Raw genomic sequence first — 16,380 nt, forward strand, 5'->3', positions numbered from 1 at the left:
TCCTTTATTCTTTTCTCTATGACTTTGACTCTTGACACACAGGCTGATGTGTAGCAACAAAATCTCTGTGAGGATCACTCACCATCTGGATAGAACCATGCCAGGGTGTTTATCCTCTTGTGTCAATTCCTCCATTTATTCTACAAGTGTTAACTGTCAAAGATTGTGCTGGATATTAGGGATATAAAGAAGAACAGTGCATTCTCTGCTGTCACAGTCTTAGAAGGGAAAAAGCCCTATAACATCCTGTAGCACAGTGGGATAATTATATTGGAGTTAGGATTAAGAAACAGTAGATGGCTTAGCTCTTGAGAGCTGAAGTTTAAAACAGGCCTGAATTCCATGTGTCAGCTTATCTGTTTTTGACTTGCTCAATTTAGCTGCTACTGAAATACTATCTTTTGGGTTGGTCTGGTCCTGTTGCCTAAAAATGGACTCAACCCCTGTCACTGGGGGTGTTTAAACCAGCCACGTACTGCATGAAATAGGAATGGGATGCAAATACTCCTCAAAAGAGTTTTGGTGGCATTACTACTAAAAGAAGGGGGAAAGGATATTAAAAGGCCCAAATTAGCAAACATCTATAACTTGTGGTGAGCCTATCTGAAACGAATTCTAGGGATCCATGGAATAGACAAATTTGAAGCAGAGAAAACTGAGTGTAAACTAGACATGTCCAGAGAGAAAAAGCATGTATGTGGAGGTGTGACAGATACTTCCTTTCTTTCTGCCAGATCCAATCTGCTCCCTTCTCTCCACCCTGTTTTATGTTGTAGGAAAATGACTATTATGGGTTACCCTAGCCAACCTCCCTTTCACTACAACTTCCACAATTAGAAAATGGGAAGATGGGGATAGAGAGAGATTGGGGTGTTTATTCCCTCTGCTCCTTCCCTCCTGGGTTAAGGAGAAAGTGACTGTGTTCTCTAGAAGTTTGGTGTTTCTGACTGTTATCTTGTGCTACCACTACAGCTACTGTTACAATATGACCATTACCCTCACCAGGGTCTAGAATTTTTCCCCTCTCCTTGCCTTTTCAGCCTAGGAGGTAGAGCACCTCTCTGCTGTTACTAGCCCTGAGGTGCTCTACTACTCCTTGTTGGTTTCCTTTAACTTCATTCTCATCATTTAGGCAGGTGAAATATTACTCTGCTTGAGTGGAGTTTGTGTCTTCTTGGGTCATCAAATGCAAGATGGGACTTAGCTGATAATGCTGGCTAAGGAGCCCAACATTTTGAGACCATGGAACCAGATGACGGGTAACCACTGGGTTGGGTGGAGTCCCAGCAGGCTTGAGAAAAAGGAGGAGACAACACACACCCAAGCAAGTCAGGGAAGGGCTGATGGCAAATAGTAACAAGCCTACTGCATTGGAAAATTCCAGTGATGACTATTCACTTTATATTCTAAGTAAAACAATTTTTTTTTTCATTGGCGTTCGAGAACTAATTCTAGTCTTAGGGTAGAGCCAGACAAGATAAAGTGAATTACCCTTCCTAGAAGTACTGAGGTGCTGAAGAACTTGTCCTTGTAGAATTGTTGATTAGACTGGGCCTTTGAAGTTATAAACACCCTAATTGATGGAAATAATGCTGCTTTTAAAAATTCTATTGAAAACATATTAACAGCTCTTTCAATTTCTTCAATTCCTTTGGTAGGTTATTTAAGCTCTCTAAGCCTCAGTTTCCTCTTCTATAGATTGGGAATAATGATATTCACCCCTATGTGCAGGCTAATCTTGTAGCAGCTTATGGAAAGTTAAGTCTTGGCTCAAATGTGATAATAGATTTCTGAGCACAGCAAAGGGGGTCCTTGGTCCATTATGTACCATTTAGTTAGAGGTTTGTGAAATGGGTTCTCTTGTCTGACATGTGGCAGCAGTCTGATTTTTAAAAATAGTATACAAATAACCAGTGGGTCTTGAAGAAATTAAAAGGGAAATAAAAAAGCTTGAAACAAATGAAAATGGAAACACAGCATATTAAAACCTATGGGATTCTGCAAAAGCAGTACTAAGAAGGAAGTTGATTAAGTTGATAAATGCCTACATTACGAAAAAAGGAAGATTACAAATAAACAACCTACATTTATACCTCAAGAAAATAGAAAATTAGAACAAACTAAGCTCAAAGTTAGCAGAAAGAAGGAAATTGCAAACATCAGAGGAGAAATAAATGAAACAGAGACCAGAAAAACAATGGAAAAGATCAATGAAACTGAGTTTTCTTTTTAAAGACTGACAAAATTGACAAACCTTTAGTTAGATTCAGAAAAAAAGAGAGAAGACTCAAATAAAATCAGGAATTATAGAGAAGATGTTACAACTGATAACACAGAAATACAAAGCATGAACAATTATTTGCGAATAATCTGGATAATTTGGAATAGAGAGATAAAGTCCTAGAAATATACAACCTACCAAGATTGAATTGAAGAAATATAAAATCTGAACAGTTGAGTAATGAGTAAAGAGAATAAATTGGTAATTAAAACCTCTCAATGAAGAAAAGCCCAGAACTATATGGCCTCACTGACAAATTCTGTCAAACATTTAAAGAAGAATCAGAGCTAATACTTCTTAAACTCTTCCACAAAATTAAAGAGGAGAGAATATTTCCAAATTCATTTCAGAAGGCAAGTAAGATCCTAATATCAAAGCTAGATAAGGATATTATAAAAAAAGAAAACGGTAGGCCAATATTCCTGATGAATATAAACGCAAAAATTCTCAACAAAATATTAGCACACTGAATTCAACAATATATTAAATGCATCATATACCATGATAATATGGAATTTATTCCTAGCATGCAAGGATGGTTCAATATACACAAATCAATAAATGTGATAAAACACATTAATAGAATGAAAGACTAAAATCACATAATGACCTCAATAGACGCAGAAAAAGTGTTTGATAAAATACAACATCCTTTCATGATAAAGCTACTTAACAAGTTGGGTGTAGATGGAATGTACCTCAACACAATAAAGGCTGCATATGACAAGCCCGTAGCTAACAGTATGCTCAATGGTGAAAGGTTAAACACTTTTCCTCTAAGATCAGGAACAAGACAAGGATGTCCACCATCAACACTCCTATTCAACATAGTACTGGGAGTCCAAGCCTTGCAATCAGGGGAGAAAAAGAAATAAAAGGCATCCAAAATAAGAAAGGAAGAAGGAAAATTTTTTTTGTTTGCAGATGACATGATCTTATGTATAGAAAATCCTAAAGATTCTGCCAAAATAACCTTTAGAACTTATCAACAAATTCAGTAAATTTGCAGGACTCAAAATCAACATACAAAAATTAATTGCTTTTCCATATACTATCAATGAAACACCTGAAGAAGAAATAAAGAAAACAAAAACATAAGTATTTTATTGTTTAACATCAAAGTCAATGAAGTACTTAGGAATAAATCTAACCAAGTTGAAAGATCTGTACATGGTAAATTGCAAGTTTTTGATAAAAGAAATTGAGGAAGACACAAATATATGGAAAGCTATCTCATGTTCAGGTATCAGAAGAATTAATATTGTTTAAAAAGTTCATACTACCCAAAGCCATCTATAGGTTCAATGCAATTCTTATCAAAATTCCAATGGTATTTTCCACAGAAAGAGAAAAAAATATTAAAAATTTAAATGGAATCACAAATCACAAATATATATACTACTTCTGAGAAAGAAGAACAAAGCCGGAGGCATCACGCATCCTGGTTTTAAATGAAACTACAAAACTCTAGTAATCAAAACCATATGGTATTGGCATAAATGTAGACATATAGACCAACTGAACAGAACTGAGAGCCCAAAAATAAACCCTTGCATTTATGGTCAACTAATATTTGACAAGGGAGCTAAGAATACTCAAAGGGAAAAGAAAAGTCTCTTTGATAAATGGCATTGGATAAACTGGGTAATCACATGCAAAAGAATGAAATCAGACTCCTATCTTATACTACCCACAAAAGTTAACTCCAAATTGACTAAAGACTTAGACATAAGAATTGAAAGTGCAGAACCCCTAGAAGAAAACATAAGGAAAATCTTGACATTGGTCTTGGCAATTAATTTTTTGGATATGCTACCAAAAGCACAAGCAACAAATGCAAAAATTAATAAGTGGGACTACATAAAACCAAAAATCTTTTGCACAGCAAAAGAAAATTAACAAAATGAAAAGACAGCCTACTGAATGGGAGAAAAAATTTGCAAATCACTTATTTGATAAGGGGTTAATGTACAAAATTATACAGAATGTACAAAGAACTCATAAACTCAATAGCAAAAACAAACAAACAAACAAACAAAAAACACACAAAAACAAAACCCCTGCACAATCTAATTGAATAATTGGCAAAGGATCTGAAGAGACAGTTTTCCAAAGAAGGCATACAGAAAAGTTCTGTGCTCAGCATCATTAATCATGAGGAAAATGCAGACCAAAACCACAATGATATATATTCTCACACCTGTTAGAATTAAAAATAGAACTACCATATGATTCAACAATCCTATTTCTGGGTGTATAACCTAAAGAAATGAAAATAGTATTTCAAAGAGATATCTGCACTCCATGTTCATTGAAGCCTTATTGACAATAGTCAAGATCTGGAAACAACCTACATGTCCATCAACTGTGACTGAATAAAGAAGATGTGTATATATGTACAATGGAATAATATTTAGCAATGAAAAAGAAAAAAATCCTGTCAGTTGCAACAACATGGATGGACTTGAGGGCGTTATGCTTAGTGAAATAAGTCAGCCAGAAAAAGACAAACACCACGTGATGTCACTTACATATGGAATATAAATAAGCGCCAAACTCGGATAATAGAGAGTAAAGTGGTGGTACTAGGGGTTCGGGGTGGGTGAAATGGGGAGATGTTGAGAGATGTTTAGCCAAGTGGCCAAGACTGAAGGGCATGCACTTTCAGGTATAATATTGCATTATGTACAGATCTTCCTTGACTTATGATGGGGTTATATTGCAAGTCAAAAATGCATTTAACCTACCAAACATCATGGCTTGCCCTAGCCTACATTAAACACGCTCAGAACACTCCCATTAGGTACAGTTGGGCAAAATCATCTAATAGAAAGCCTGTTTATAATAAAGTGTTGAATGTCTCATGTAATTTATTGAATAACTATACTGAAAGTGAAAAGCAGAATGATTGGATACAGAATGGCTTTAAGTGTGTCAATTGTTTACCCTGTGATTGTGTGTCTGATTGGAACTTGCAGTTTGCTGCCACTGCCCTGCATCAAAAGAGAATATGTACTGCCTAATGCTAGCTCTGAAAAAAATTAAAAATTCAAAGTACAATTTCTACCGCATGCATGTCACTTTTGCACCGCTGTAAGTAAAAAATTGTAAGTAGGACCATCAGAAGTAGGGGACCACCTGTATTTTTTTTAAGAACTTTTATTGAGATACAATTGACATACAATAAACAGCATACATTTAAAGTGTAAATTTGATATTCTTTTTCTTATTAGTAACGTATATATGGCGATCCCAATCTCCCAATTCATCCCACGGGGACCACCTGTATTTGAAAGTTGCTCAGAGAGTACATCTTTAATGGTCTCACCACAAAAAGGAAACAGTTATTATGGGATGGGATGGGGGTTTTAGCTAATGCTGTGGTGGTAATCATTCTGTAATATATAAGCGATCAAATCAACACAGTGTACACCTTAAATGCACATTATATGTTAGTTGTGTTTCAATAAAGGTGGAGAAAAGAGGTATGTAATCTCAGGGCCCAACTAACTTTCAGGCTGACTTGATTCTGAGTGATCTGAATTAAGGAACCCAGATATGTTAAATTCTTTCTGAAGAAAGAGCAGTATCCTTATCAGAGTCTGAGGCAATTGGCCAAGACTGAAGGTAAAATATTGCAATAGGGAATAGGGCTTGCTCAGTCATGATATCATCATGTAGATTATATTATAGGGTGTAAGCAAACAAACAAAAAACTGCCTCATCTTTAGAAGTATTTAGCAGTGCTGAAGAATATCGACAGTTTAGTAATGCAAATTGGTTTCTTAGCATTGCTCTAGTTTCAATCAAACCATCAGAATCATTAAGCTCCATAAGCCTCCATCAAAGTTCCTGTATTGTTTTCAGTATTCTGAGTTAGCTTGTTGTTGCATAAGAAATTTGGATGATGATCTACGTAATCAACTTAATAATTTATTCAGAAATTGGACCTGTGACTTTCTGTATTTCTTTCAAGATTTCTCCCCCCAGAAAAATCAAGGTGAATGAGATTGCGTTGAGACTTACTTTTCGTGAAGGGTTTTATTGGAAAGATCATCTCAGTAAGTACGTTCTCTAAGGGGCTTAAAGGGCATTGAGAAAGTAAATTTGTGTACCAACAATATCAGTTACAGCCCTGTGTAAAATAAATAATAATGATATTGTAATGAGAATGAAAAAGTCCACTGCGCACATGCTTTAGAAGGAGCTCAGCATTAAAATATAACTGATGACAACCCAATTAAGCCATGTATTTCCTCCCTGGTTTAGGGTTACTTGTTTGAAGCACTCTTTGGCTCCATCCAGACTTTTGCATTGGCTCTGACCAGAATTGGTGTCATGGCTTATGGCTTGCCACCATTTGCAATTTTATGGAAAATTACAGCACAGTATAACATGTTCTCAAGACATAATGACTATGTATTTGGAGAGCTGAGTGAATTATTAAATCACAGGCTTTGAATATATGCCTAAAATTGATATGTCAGTGATTCAGTTTGTCAAACTTTGATAAGAAGTTGTGATGCAAAGTCTTGAAGTAAGATGAAAGGGGCAATAGACCAGCTGTATCCCCATAATGACTGCTGAGTATTTAATCAAGTAGGCACATAGGGCCTGAAAATGCAGGCCTGGACACTTAATCACTGCTTGGTCCTTCATTCTTGAGGAAGGTATAAGAGCGACATTAAACGTGACAAAGATACTAGCAGAGGGAATGGAGACGGGCATGGTGAAAGCACAATTAGAAGGTGAAATCCAAGGCAGCTAATTTAATTGACTTAATAATTTTTTCCTCCTTTGTAAATATGCCAGGTCATCCATCCCAGCAGTCAGGAATAACTGTCCTAAATAACTGATTTTGAGGCTGTGGTTTTTCATTCTATTTGTGCTTTTAAATTTACTGTGGAATAATGTACAAGCTTTGTTGAAAGCAGGAGAACCCTTGGCTTTTAAAGCCAAAAAGAAAACCAAAATGAAGCCTTTTAAGTTGTTACACTTCAGGTCAAGAGTCTTATGTACATCCTTTGAGTTCCCACAGTGTCCAGTGTTCACTGCTCTTTGTGTTTACCTTGCTGAGTTGGAATGATCTGGTTGCTGCTCTGTATCATTCTTGAGATTGATGTTTTTGAGGGCAGAGTTGAGTTCAGTCCAACTGAAGAGTTTGCCATACATTCCATGTAGGTGTTACCTGAGGCTTTGGCAATAAGTATAAATACAAGATGTACTTCTGGCCAGAGATTTTGGTGGGGAAACTTGCCATACTGTCAATGCAGTAAGAACTCTGATGATGGTATGTCTGGGGCCAATGGAAGCATAGATGACATGAGATACACTATATCATGTTCAGCTTGGGGGTGAGAAGGGATTTGGGCAGGTTTTCCATAGCAGGTAATGATGGAGGTGAGTGTTTTACAATGTTTCATTGTTACTCATCTTAGGTGAGGCAGACAGATAAAAAAGTAATTACCATTGAAGCTACTTTGTTACTTATAGTTCCCAAAAGGAGGGGGCACAGGGCCCACACAGAGGAGCACCAGGGTCAGTCAGCGGGCAGAGAGAGGGAGGGGAAAACATGCCAAAGTGTCTTTATTGTGGTTTCCACAAGAAGGAACTAGTGAAGCAGGGTAAGTAGGTTTAGGATTGGCTAGCTTGAATAATTTCAACAGGCTCTTGGCATAAGGGCTGTCCCTAGCTGTTTGTTGTCTGGTCCAAGAGATGTTTAAGGCTGCAAAATAGTGCTTTGAAGTATGAGAGCTTGATGAAGGGGTGGCCTGAGTGTGGGCTGTGCATTGGTTGGTTTGCCTACAGAACATATTCTCCTAGGTGAGTTGCTTACCATCTCTGGGAATTGGCCAGCCCTCAGAGGAGCAGTCTCTCCAGGGTCAGCAAGGCCCTGTGTCAAAGCTTTGGAAATACGGCAAATTAAAAGACATGAGTAATACAGTGAATTTTAGGGTAATGAGAAAGAATTATCCAAGCAAAGAGATGGCCAAGGGCACACCAAGGAGACAAAAAGCTTGAGCAGATAGGGTGTGGACAGCACATCACAATGCATCTTCTGAATGCCTGTATTTAAAGTTCACTAGAATTGCAGCAGAATAGGGATGGCAGGAAATGAGATTAAAAAGAAAAACCAGAGGTAAAGTCAGGAGGAGCTTGGGTGTTCTCCTGGAGGGCATGGATTCTGGAGAGAGGATGATCAATTAAGCATGGGGAAAAATTACAAAAGAAAAGAAAAAAAAAAAAAAAAACAAAAGAAAAGTAGAACAGACAGAAGGCTGTTGTCACTTATCCAAATGAGAGAAGATGGAGTCTTGAACTGAAGGTTGAAGACAAGAATTTAAATCTGATTTATTTGACTCCTGAACTCATGTTCTTTCCACTATGTTATTGGGTTTATTATTATTATAATTGTATTATTATCACAAAAGTGTTACTAATTGTAGACAGTTTGAACAAGGATATGACAGTGGGATGAAAAACAAGGGTTACTGTGGATATAAACTAGACAGGATTTTTTAGGGATTGACTATCAGGATGGCATTCATTTTGTTATGAATCTCCAGATCTTGGCATATAGTAGGGACTCAGAACTGGTTTGTTAAACATACTAATTTCTGCTCAAAAGGTATTTATTTTTGCAGATTTTTATACAAACTACTTTAGTCACCAGAAATCATATCCCTGAGGTTTATAATAGAGCCTGCATATTTCCTGAAATGGCTAAATCTCTTATAATCATTGTTACTTGCCTCCCTCAAGAGAATAAAAACAATTTGGTCTAATTATGCCAGGTTTCCTGCAAGGAACCATTATCACACATGCATAGCATCAAAGGAAGCTCCCCATTCTCCCTTTACAGAATCAGGGAGATGGTTTCCTAAGCTAGATCACACCACATTTGATAGCAAGAGAATTTTAGACTCTTCAGTTCATTAGTTTCATGGCAAGTATCTACTATAAACATAACCTTTGCTAGTCTTTAGGCATTTTAATTTTACAAGGTGTCCAAGAAACTAGACAAGCCATTGAAGAATCTAATTGACTACCTTGGATCCAGGTAGAAAAAGGTTGAAACCTTGATTCAAAGCACACCTGTCTGCCACTGGCTTTACAGTCACAAGCTTTGTGTTACCTGGGGCTGAAGTAGTCATGTTGGGAACATTTCTGGTTTGGTATGCAGCTTTCTATGCAGAGACAAAGACATGGCATTTTTGATTCAGAAAGATGTCTCAGCTTAGTTTTCAGCGAGGCTTCTTTTCCCATTTTGATAAAAATTTTTACTATATAAGAAAGTAACACAGACTTCCCTGGTGGTGCAGTGGTTAAGAATCCACCTGCCAATGCAGGGGACACAAGTTCAATCTCTGCTCTGAGGAGATCCTACATGCCACAGAGCAACTAAGCTTGTGAGCCACAACTACTGAGCCTGTGCTCTACAGCCCACATGCTGCAACTACTGAAGGCCGCACACCTAGAGCCCATGCTCCACAACAAGAGAAGCCACTGCAATGAGAAGCCTGCACACCACAACAAAGAGTAGTCCCTGCTTGCCGCAACTAGAGAAAGCCCACGTGCAGCAATGAAGACCCAACGCAGTCAAAAGTAAGTAAGTAAGTAAATAAATAAATAAGAAGCAACAAGTATCATGTGAGGTAATTTACAGAGGTTATTGTATTTAATTCTTACAACAGCTCTGGGAAGAAGGTATTCTATAAGGAATTTGATGATAAGGTAACAACAGTGCTTATAAAGATGATGAGACTTGTCCATGGTCTCATGGCAATAATTTAAATCATATTTATTTGATTCCTGAGCTCATGTTCTTTCCACCATGTTATTGGGCCTATTATTATCATCATAATTATAATATTATTATCATCACGAAAGTGTTGCTTACTAATTGTAAGCAATTTGAAAAAATAGGAAGAAAAAAACCTCATCTATAACCTATCCTAAATATTTCAGTTTATTTTTTTTAATTTCACCTCCCTGCCCCCACCCTGCAACAGTTTCTTCTATTTTTAAATGGCTATGAATACACTGCATAGATTATTTTCTGTCACTTGGAAAGATTTTAAATCTTTTCTTATGGGAGAGAGAAAAGAGAACTTAAATGATATAAAAGAGGTTAAAATAGAAGGAAATATGAAGAGATGGAAAGAAATATTAAGAATTAAGAAGTGTTGCAAACCCAAGAACATGTCAATCATTATAATTTATTCTGAAACATTTTTTTTGCCTTAAAGAAATAGCATGCTGTCACTGCCAATACTCACACAAGACACTTGTACCACTATACAGCTGAACCTCCAGAATCTCAGTAGGTTGCCCTCTTTCCATATCAGTCAAATATAATGCTATCTAGGTTATTATAACTTTTGGATCCCTATCTCTAGATAAGAAAGTGGTTAAGAGCAAAGTTGTGTGTACCCTATTTGTGCAAATTTAATTAATAATGAGATCTTGTTAAACTCATCCAATAATGGAAGTATGATAAAAGTAGGAAAATAAATTTTGATCTTATTCAGTGAGATTTAGGAATTCCTTCTAAGTGTTTGAGATGGCAATCAGGAGCCAAAGACATTCTGGGAAGTCTGAACTAAACTTAAATAATTATTTTCCAACAGTTAATTATTATAATCGAATCATCAACTTTGTTGTCTCAATAAATGGATTACCTTATTTCAGACATGCACTCTGGAATCCAACCCAGGGATGTTACTGCGTGTGGAGCTAAATCTCCATGTTAGATCTGTTTTTTTTGACTTTAACCTTTGCTTTTTGTTGCTTTTGTTATTGTAATCATACATGATGGCCTGCCTCAGGGAACCCTGCCCCTCTGCCTGAATGTTGAACTAAAGTGCCTCTGTTCAGTCCACTGGTGGACAATCTGCCCTGCCCACCTGTGTGAATGGCTGAAATTAACATATCCCCTCACCAAGGCTGGTCATTCGGGGACACCTTTTGTAAGACTGATGGCCCTTTCACCTTACTTCCTCATAGCCCCTCCCTCTATGATTCTATAAAACAAACTGGCATCCAGAGCCCAATAGTTGGTTTTTTAGGAGACACTAGTCTGCCATCTTCTCTGTCTGCCGGCTTTTCAAATAAAGTCGTATTCCTTGCCTCAACATCTTGTCTCCGATTCATTGGACTGTTGTGCGGTGAGCAGACAGAGCTTGGACTTGGTAACAGGGAGGCCCTAGGGCTTGAGGAACCATGAGGAGTTCTAATGGCCCTTCCGCCATCTGACAGAGATAATGTTTTACTGAAGCACATTTCTTGTTTTTGCTGGATATAGAGTCTTGTTATGGTTCAGCAACAGAAGAAGTCAACACAAAGAATCGATCTACATTGTACCTGCCAAGAATTAGCAGAAGTGTGATTTGAACTACATAGGACTGATAGCCAGAGTAAATGGTCATGCGGATTGCTTTGTCCAAAGCCAGAAATGCAGCCTTGCATGTCAGCAGTGGTGTCAGTGATATGTGCCCAACAGAGAACACAGAAATCACAGTTGATGGGTGAAGCCAAACAGGGGACCCAATTGTTGGCCAGATGTTGGAGGAAACATCCAAGTTCTTACATTGAGAGTGAAGTGGGCTCAAGAATCAAATAGGGGCCATTGATCACAAACAAGAGCTGACAGGAGTTGGCCACAACTTTGACAAATGTCTGCTTGGTTACCTTAGATCCTTTTTCTGTTCCAAGAGGGTGACTGTCACCCCTCTGGGGCCATGATAAAGGAGTTACACTGTTAGCATATGTAACCATCTCCAATCAATGAGATAAATTTAGGTAACTGGATAAGGCCTGGATACCCAGGTTGATAAGCTACCTAAAGACAGGCAAATGACAAATATTTTAAATAATACATGTGATAGGAACATACCAAAAATCAAGCCAGAATCACTGGAGCCCAGGAAATAATTTCAATTAACTTGAAACAGGCTTTGGTCAGGTTAATAATTTCCCACCTACTTGGGCTAACAATCTTCCTGTCAGCCCTCCTTCACCCAACCAGAGGTGATGTGTTTTTTTAAACTCTGATTTCATTTTATCTTCTAAATATCACAGCAAAAAGTCTTTGAAGTGCTCTTGTTTCCTCTACAATTGTTATATTTCATTTATCTTTTTAGATGACACAATTTTGTGACATATTTTCTATCATTATATACATCTCTCTTATTTTAGATTCTCCTGTTTATATCTTATTTCCCAAACTGATTACAGTCTTCCTGCAAACAGAAATCAAGACTTGGAATTTTGCATTTCTCCACCAGTGTTGACATAGTGCCCCCCTGCAGCTAGTAATTGCTATAGGGATGGCTGTCAATTGGGTGAGAATCAACAATTATCTTTAAATGACTTTTTTGGTAGGTTGTCATCACTATACACCCATTTTCAATATAACTTAGGCAATTTTGTTGTAGTTGTTAGTCTTTTATGAAGGGAAGCGAACAGAGCTGTATGCACAGATAGAAATCCCGTCTACTTCTTTACCTGATGACATAAAAAAATGCATATGGAGACACTTTGTAAACCATTAAGATCCTTTAGAAGCAGTCATTTTTATTTGATTGAGATTCTGGGAGCTGATGATTGCTTTGTTTTCAATTCCATTCTTTTCAATACCATTATTATTTGTAAGATATTGTTTTTAAAATCAGATGAAAATATTTTGATCTTTATACATAAGGACATTCTAGGTTCCTAACAAAACAATGTTAGAATTGGAAGTGACTATAATAGTTGGCTACAGCTGCCATAATAAAATACTACAAACTGGGAGGCTTAAATAGCAGAAATTATCTTCTCACAGTTCTGGAGGCTGTAAGTCCAAAAGCAAGGAGCTGGCGGGGCCGTATCCCTCTGAGACCTTGCTCCCTGACTGGCAGATGACCACCCTCTTGCTGGGTCCTTTTTCAGGCTTTTCCCTGCATGCACTAATCCCTGGTGTCTTTTCCTTTTGCTACAAGGACACTGGTTCTACTGTACCAGGGCCCCATCCTATGACCTCATTTATCCTTAGTTACCTCTTTAAAGACCCTATGTCCAAATATAGTCACGTTGGGTGTTAAGTCTTCAAAATATGAATTTTGAGGGGACACAATTCAGCTCATAACAATGACTTTATGGTTTAATCCAGTCCCCACATTTTATAAATGAAGAAACTGAGGTCTGGAAATGGAAAGTGACCAGCAAATCAAGGTCAGAGTTGGGGCAGAGCTAGTGGTCCCGGCTCCAATCACACCATCTTCTACCTTCCTTTCTCATGTTCATTTCTTCAGCTTCCATCAAGTTAGTACACAAGCAAAACAGGACACTTCAATGCATTTATTTCCATCCTCTGATCCTCAAGAATATGTTTATAGAGAAATAACTTAAGCATCATTGGAATTACGCTAGCAAATACATTCTGCAGGTAATACTAATGTGTTAATGATATTCTTCTTACTTTTTTTTTGACTTCCAAGATGTAGTGTGGTGTGTGTGTTTATATAATGAAAGTATCAGACTTGGACATGACTACATGTTTTGTTAGCCTTTTCTCAAACATGGAAAAGGAGGACAGAAGGACAAAAGAAAGACAGAAACAAGAACAGAGTATGTTCATGCAACTAAACCCAATTAATCTAAAAAGCAGACATATACCTTTCCACACAAATCTGTAGTTAACAAGAATCTTTAACCTTTGGCTCAACACAGGCATGGACATTCCGTTGGGGATGAAGTGAACACATGTGCGAATTGCTGATCACCCCCTGCCTGTCCAACTAAGTATCAACATAGTTGGAATTTTGAATAGACTTAGTTAATGTGGAATGAGGCCTTTAGATTTGCATTTATAGTGAAGCCAGGGATTAGCAAGCTAATAATGACGAACCTTCAGCATTAATGAAGGAAATACAAGGTACAGAAGAGATGCTTAAAATAATTAGCTTTTTTTTTTCCTTGCATCCAGGTGTTGAACTTTATTCTCTGAGTTTCTTTCTCCATAGGAGGGGCAACCTGCTATAAGTAGTGGCAGCAGGATGGCATCTCCCACTGAGAGACACTTGTGCCACTTAGAGGTGGGAGGAATGCTCTAACAAAGGTGTGCATTTCCACTGTGAGCTGGTTCGTGCAGGTCTAAATATACCTCACATCTGCACAGGCACCAGAGATGCTCTGGCAGCATGTCTTAGCTGCAGTCTTTGTAGGACGCTGTGATGAGCATATTATGAGAGACCCTTGACATGAAGTTCAAAATCCATGTTGACTAAACCTTACAAAAATAAACACTTATGTAAAAATGAGGTTGGTTCATCTCATAAAACTAATACATTTTTTTTCCTGGTACAAAAGTTATGTCAGGAAGGGTAGTTTTGGGGATCTTGAGATTCACGTTAGGAAATATTAACCTGGTTTGGTAGGCTCTAGGGTGTGATCATAGGTTTTCAGCAGACAATAATTCAACAAAAGAAGTAGACAAGAAAAATTGGACTGGGAATAGAGTTTAGGATGGGTTGCAGGCCAGACTGACTGGGGACGGTAAGCCCAGATAGAGCCTGTGAGAAGCCCCAGTGAGCCTAGACTTGCACATCTCCTTTTCATGACACATTTTGGGAAGAAGTTTCAGTTGAGTTGTGGATGGTGAGAATAGGAGATGAAAAGGTGGGATTCGAAGGTGTATGGGATTTAGGAGAGGTAGAGAACAGAGAACCTGACCGAAGGATGCTTAATGAAGTAGGAAGCGATGGGAATTCGAGGCTAGGAGGAAAGAGGACAATATTCTCAAGAAGTTAGATTCTCAAAGGGAGGAATCAGTAATTAAAGAGAGCCAGGGAAAGTGGAATTAAGGGGAAATCAGGGCTAAAGAAGCATATTTGTAAATGATGATAAGGAATCCAGTGGGACTCAAAGAACGTGGAGCAATGAAGTTGGTAGCAGAAAGATTAGCTACAGGGCAGAGCCGAGGTGCCTCTTTGACCAAAACATGGGTGGAGGCAGGGAGGGCTAAAGAATACAGGAAGCACGTGAGGTCAAGAGGAAAGACACTGACAGAACAGTGGGCTGGTGACCTGCTCAGGGATGGGGTTGAGGGGTGCAAAGACAGCAACTTTATCAATGCAGTTTGTACTTTCCAAGAGAAAAAGGGTCAAGATTCCAAATAGATTAAGGTAGAAAGGAGAAAGCTTACACGGATGTCCTTAGCAAAAGTAAAGTAAAAGATTCGGTCATTTCCTGAGACTGAATAGGATGGTGAAGTGTGGATGCCCAGGGACAGTGGGGAGGGTTTCAGAAATCACAGTGTGATAGGTGACAGCAATCAAGACAAAACCCCAAATACCAGAGAGTACAACTAAAACAAAACTCAGGTAGACGTGATTTGTGATCTTTTTGTGTCACACTGGAAACAAGCATGTAAAATGGGCAGTGGGGATTACTCAGTCGATGCAGAATTTACTACTCAGACTCATTCATTCATTCCTCATTCAACAAATACTATTGAATATTTACTTTGTGCAAGGCATTTTCCCAAGTTCTAGGTGTTCAACAGAACACAGAAAACAGTCTTGAGTCTCAGGACTTCGCCTAGAGCTGGAGGAAGGTTAAAAAACAAGAAATGACAAGTAGGTGTGATGAGGAATCATGGGGCTCACAAGGCACCTGATCCCATCCTGAAGGGTAGGGACAATGAAAGAGTGTGTGGCTAAGGGGAAGCCTGAGAATGATGAACAGATCATGCACAACAGAGCCAGCGCCCCGCAAAGTCCAGTTAAAGGGTCTAGAAGGACACTGGAGAACACTGACTGGACTTAGAAGGTGGTGGAAGTGGGATACAGATGCAGAAATGGGCTACAGAGGTGCTTGTCTCTACAAGAGGGAAGCACTAAGACAAGCTGGAAAGGCAATAAGAAAAGGAGATTGCTCTGTGGGAAGATATTGGATAAAGAAAAGAGGTAAAGAAATGTAATTGGCTTTCTGGTTGCTTTTGGCAAGTGGAGACTGGGGCAAACGAGAAGCCAGTGTGTCTCCTCTCTGGCTCCACAGGAGGTTGGCTTGTGTTGAAACAGAAAGAACTTAGATCTTGGAATCATACCTAGGCTTGA

The sequence above is a fragment of the Hippopotamus amphibius genome, chromosome 8 (assembly GCF_030028045.1).
Source record: "Hippopotamus amphibius kiboko isolate mHipAmp2 chromosome 8, mHipAmp2.hap2, whole genome shotgun sequence".
NCBI classification, from domain to species: Eukaryota; Metazoa; Chordata; class Mammalia; order Artiodactyla; family Hippopotamidae; genus Hippopotamus; species Hippopotamus amphibius.